Source organism: Artemia franciscana, chromosome 7 (genome assembly GCF_032884065.1).
Source record: "Artemia franciscana chromosome 7, ASM3288406v1, whole genome shotgun sequence".
Classification (NCBI taxonomy): Eukaryota; Metazoa; Arthropoda; class Branchiopoda; order Anostraca; family Artemiidae; genus Artemia; species Artemia franciscana.
Window position 1 is genome coordinate 47922767 of NC_088869.1, and position 6000 is coordinate 47928766.

A 6000-nucleotide genomic window follows, 5' to 3' on the forward strand; every position below is an offset into this window, starting at 1 on the left:
CATTTTCCAAGATTTTAGGTTCCCCAATCAATTCCCCCCAAAGTCACCAGATACAGTCGGAATTTAAAATAAGAGCTCTGAGACACAATATCCTTCCCAACTTCAAATTTCATTAAGATCCAATCACTCTTTTGTATGTTAAAAAAACCTCATTTTTCTTATTTGTTCAGAATTAACCCCCCCCCCCCACTCCCGCGAAGAGAGCAGATCCGTTCTGGTTATGTCAATCATGTATCTGGGACTTGTGCTTATTTTTCCCACCAAGTTTCATCCCAATCCCTCCACTCTAAGCGTTTTCCAAGATTTTAGCCCCCCCCCCCCCTGTTCAATTCCCCAAATGTCACCGGATCCGGTCGGGATTTAAAATAAGAGCTCTGAGACACAATATCCTTCCAAACTTCAAATTTCATTAAGATCCCATCACCTGTTCTTAAGTTAAAAATACTTCATTTTTTCTATTTTTTCCAAATTAACTGTCCCCCCACACCCCCCCAGATGGTCAAATTGGGAAAACGACTATTTATAATTAAATCTGGTCTAGTCCCTGATACGCCTGCCAGGTTTCATTGTCCTAGCTTGCCTGGACATGCCTGAAGTAGAACAGACAGACAGAATTTGTGATTGCTATATGTTGCTTGGTTAATACCAAGTGCCATAAAAATAGGAAAATAAATGACATACCCCTTCTTGTTAATAAAAACTAATGTTCTAATTGTAAATTCCTAACCCTTGAAAAATGTTATGGTGCAAAAACATTGTGCACCTTTGATTCAATAAATTAGTCACTTATAGAAGGTGATCTTGAAGGGACTAATTTGTCTTTCCAATGTTGCAGATAGAAATCTGTATATGATTCTTTTGCAAATAGAGAGCATTTCTGTTGAAAAGCTTAACAATTAGAGGGTGACAAAGAGACAATAGACTTATTCTGATCCTTCATTGAGTAATAGTTTACCCAAATACAACTTTCCTGATATAAAAAGCTGAAACAAAAAGGCAAATGGTAAGGAACAGAACACATGCTTAATTTGATGGTCAAAACATATTACCTAAAATTCCAGTGCCTTCTGTACTGGCGAAGGCACCTAGGACACCAAGTAAGAGGCACCAGTCACATTGTGCTAGTTATATCAGCCTGAAGTAAAATTTTTGGATAATTGTAAAGTTTCCTTATTAATATGATGTTGTTTAGCCTTCTGTGTGTAGAAAACCAAATTATTTCTCTTAAAATTTTCAATTAGTAGTAAAACAATCAAAACTGTCATCAAAATTCACTTGTAAATAAGTTAGATTATACTTTATTTTTCAAAGAAACATAATTTTAGCGTTATTCAAAGAGATTGGGGTCTATCAACATGGAAAGAGAAAAAATAGCTATTTCACCATACTATTAATGCCTCCACCCTTGGCACCAATGCAAATATTAAGCTGAAAGGTTGGTATATACTTTAGGTTTTTTTCTTCTGGTTACATTGAAAGTTATGGCACATATATGTAATGCACATGGAGCACAAGTTCAACAATTTTCAGACACACTCAAAATATGTTAAGCCACTCCTCTTGAAATGTATTGGGATTTAACCTGTTCTAGTTTGCACATTTTACTTCTCTATTTTAGTAGAAACATCATTATTATATCAACATCATATATGTACATCATTAACAGAACTATTATCTAGCCTATGGTATGTGTACAACCAAACCCTTATGCAACTGAGCCCACTTGCAAATGAAGTCTATTTAACTGAACTCTTGTCCAAGTCAAACCCTTTTAGCTGAACCCACATGCAGCAAAACCTTTGTGCAGCTAAACCCCATGTAATTCAACCCTTCTGCAAATGAGCCCCTATAGAAACCCTTGTTCAACTCAACCCAACAACTCAGTTTTTCACTGTTCAACAAATATGAGGAAATACCATGGGGTACAACAAAGGCTGCAATTTTTACATGTTCTACTTCTTTGTTTTTTAAAGTCAAAGGATAAATCCTTGTCAAGATCATTCATAAAAAAACTCTGATTTGTTGTCTTGTTACAATAACAATTTATTGGTAAAATTCTAGTTAATTGACTTCTTGCTATCTCAGAAAGGGTTTAGGTTAGGAGAATGAAACTTTCAGGCATGAATCTGCAGCCTAAAGTATGTCCCAGGAAGGTATTTTGAAGCAACTACCTTCACTCCTTCTCCCTCTAGAGGGCCCTGACCTTTGATGACCTTTAAAAATGTGTGTTATAAAAGTGAAACCTTGCAAAATAGATCTTCTGCTTAATTGAAGTACAACAAAATTGTTTTCAGCTTCATAACTTTGCCCAATTCTATTTTATAAGGTTTTAAGGATATGCAAATATATTTCCTAAATTTTGAAAAAAAAATGATATGGCTCAAAATTATACTCAAATAACAGGAATTGCAGTTTTAGAACCTAAGGCAGAGAAAAAGCAACTAGTAACTGAAAATTAAAGTAAAATGTTGTTTTGTCAAAATTTCAATAAGTATTGACCTGTCAGTTCAGTTCAGTTTATTAACATCAAAATAAATGGACAACAATAACTTTCTACCCCTACAAGGCTCCATGGCCTGTTACATAGGGGTCATGTAGACAAATTTCAGGGCCCTCTAGAGGAATAAGGAGTGGAGGTGGGTACTTTAAAATACATTCCCAGGACATACTTTAGCCTGTAGACCCATCCCTGAAAGTTTCATTTTCCTAACCTAAACCCTTTCTCAGATAGCAAGAAGTCAATTAACTAGAATTTTACCAATTTATCTGCAACTGAACCTGTATTTTACCCCCCCCCCCTATTTCTCTAATAAGATAGTATAGCCTACAGACCTACCAAAATAAGGCCCATATTTTTCCTATGTTTTCTGATTCCTGATTTTCTTAAACTGATTCAACTTACAGATTAACATTTTGAGGAAAGGGTAATACATGGCAAAATACAGCCTTGAATAGGGAAAAACAGTTCCTTTAGGGCCTAAAGGTTAATTACAGATAGGCAGCTCACTTTGAAGTAAAGTCTAACCCTGGCACAGGGATATTATTCAGGCTGAAAACAAAAATACAAAACACAGATACACTAAATTATATATAAAATTAATCTAAGAAAACAGCTCAAAAGGGGATTGTACTTTCTGGATTTTTCATTTTTTGAATCATTTGCGTTCAAAAGGGCAGTGTTTCTGGCAGACAAAAATAAAACCGTTAGATTATGGAAAAAATGGATTTCTAATTTTAATAAAAACAAATATATAAAAAGCTCAAAGACGTTTAGGCAGGGTCACCACTCCATAAGAAATAAGGTTACTATTCAGTGTTTAAAAAATTCCAATTATGGTATAAAATTTAGTCTCTCTCCAAAAAAATTACCACTTTTTGCGCATCAAGCATATCAGTGTGCATATCCAATTTCAACACCATGGATTTTCTTTAGCCTAAAGCCAGAATCAATTTTCATTTCTCTATAGCTAGTTCTCTTCACCTTACTTCGAATATACAAAAAGGACAAGTTTGTATGGGATGTAAATACAAGCACAATCGTTTATCTCTGGATATTCACTTTAAACGGCCCATGATTGCTTAGTGTAGCAATACTGCTTTAAAACAATACCCTTACCATAGACCATAGATCCTCTTGTGCCTCCAGAGGCACCCAGAGCGTTCAAGAGGAGTCTCCAGTCGTCTCTGAAACTTGTGGCTGCGACGATGTCTTCTCACTTTGGCTGTATTGAGGCGTGAAGGTGTCACAGATCGTTGTTGTAGGTACGACGGAGTGTATTTTTAGGTCTTCCTCTGTGGCAAGTGCCTTCGGGTAACCAAAAAAATAGACTTGGGAATTCTGCAATGGTCAATGCGCAGCACATGTCCGAGGTACCTCCATCTGAGCCTTCGTATGGTCTTGATGAGGGACGGTTGACTTGTGATGCTTCAAATGTGCTCATTTGTTACCTTCTGAGTCCAATGGATGCCGAAAAGTCTACGTAGGCACATGTTTGAAACGACTGAATTCTCCTCTCTTGTTCTTGATTGAGATGCCATGTTTCAGATGCATAAAGGAGTACGGACAGGACGTAGCTGCTAAAGAAGCAGAGTGTGAGCCGGAGAGAGAAAGTACTCGACCTCCAAACTTTTTTGCGTCTGTTTTGGTGTTGCTAGCCTATCCAATTCGGGCGATGACTTCTTTGGTTGTGGATCCTGTGTTCTTGATGGTGCTGCCAAGATATTTCAAATGGACCACTTGTTCCACGTTGTTATCACCGCATTTGATGTTCATGGGTGAACCGCTAGTTGACATGCCTTTGGTTTTACTGGCGTTGACATTTAGTCCAAAACCTTCTGCTTTTTGTTGGACGCTCGAAAGCAGCGCTTGAAGCCGTGATTTGCAGGTTTCAAAGATGGCAATATCGTCAACAAAATCTAGGTCGCTTAGTAGGCGATCATTTAGCGTAGCCCAGTTGCGTCAGCATTCCTCAGTACGAAATCGATGACGACGAACATTAGCGGGAATAGGAAGCACCCTGTTTCACCCCGAAGAGGATGGGAAATTTGCGTGAATTTCCCTCTGCTGTCTCACAACAGGTTGTATCTTCATACATCGCCATGATGAGATTTATTATGATATCAGGGATACCATAGTGGCGAAGGAGCTTCCAGAGTGACTGGCGGTTTAATGAGTAGAACGCCTTTTCGAAGATTATGAAGATCGTGTAGAGTTTATTGCGCCATTCATAGCCCCCCTCCGTGAGCTTTCGCAGGGTGAATATCAGGTCCGTGCAAGAGTGGTTTTGGCGGGAGCCATGCTGTTAATCACGCTGGTATTCATCTAGATGACATTGTATTCGGGACAAGATAATGTGGGACAACAATTTTTCAGGAATCGAAAGTAGGCTGATGCCTTGATAGTTGTTACAGAGCGTGGCATCGCCGTTCTTGAAGAGCTTCACGAGCGTAATGTGGCGCCATTCTGAAAGTAAGTTTTCTGTTGTCCAGATGGTTCCGAAGAAGTCTTCTCAATAGGTGACACAGGTGTCCATAGAGCATTTCCATTTCTGTCGTGATGCGGTCGTCTCCTGGTGATCTGCCGTTTTTCAGCTTTTTAACTGACTTCAGAATTTCGTCTTCAGTTGGGGCCTCGGTGTTGATGTCTAGCGAGACCTGAGGATCTTTGGGGATGGAGATTGGTTCTTCCTGGGGTAGTCCGTTCAAGATTTGGTCAAAGTGGTTGGCCCGGACCTCTTTTTTCTCTTCGAGACCGGTAACCAGTATGACGTTTTCGTTCTTCACCGGACCATCGCTGGCTCTCTTCTTCCCGATAATCTTGTTCGTTATCTTGTACAGCGGCCTGCTGTCTCCGCTCTTGGCAGCTTCTTCAGCTTTCGCAGCCTTTGCTTCGATAGCAACTGGTCCTTCGGTTTTTTTGCGGTGCCCAAGGGTCTTGCTTGCTGACTCAATATAGAGGTTCTTTATCCGGTTCCATATCATTTCCTGGTCGTCTTGGTCACTGATGTAGAGTGCTTCGAACTTGTTGAGTTTGGTCACAAGTGTTTTAGTTCTGACTATCATCGACGTCTTCTTCACCTCTTCAAAGAAAATCCCTCAATCGCTCCTATTGTAAGACTTAATGCTCGTAGAGCTCCAATTACCCAACTTGACTTGTGTCCCCAATTATTGACCATGAGATACAAAAACTCTTTTGTTCCCTGTATTATTTTGTATTTTAATAATTGATTTAACTTTTTAATTCTGTTTATCCCTTAATATCTGTTTTATCGTTGTAACTGTTCTAACGTGCTTATGCTAGCTTGTGTGCTATTTTAGCCAATAAATCATATTCTATTCTATTCTACTCTATTCTATTCTATCAGTTGGTCCTTAAATTTCAGCATTAATTCTTGCCATTTGGGTTATTAAGCTACCTTTTAAAATTGTTTCTGCCATGCCATAAAATTTTCTCCAAAAATGACTCGCCAATGATGAGCACAATTTCCCATGCTCCCCAAA

The 6000-nt window shown here is 38.7% G+C and overlaps 1 protein-coding gene across 4 annotated transcripts in view; it reads right to left on the reverse strand.

Moving 5' to 3' along the window:
• Nucleotides 1–3208, reverse strand: part of LOC136029392 (zinc finger protein 28 homolog) — a 33467-nt gene extending 30259 nt beyond the window's left edge. For 2 of the 4 annotated variants that reach the window (XM_065707737.1, XM_065707734.1), the window contains exon 1: nt 3132–3208. The gene's annotated coding sequence lies outside the window, so the exon portion shown is untranslated. The other 2 variants (XM_065707735.1, XM_065707736.1) reach the window with 2 other exon arrangements.
• Nucleotides 3209–6000: the final 2792 nt, after the last annotated feature.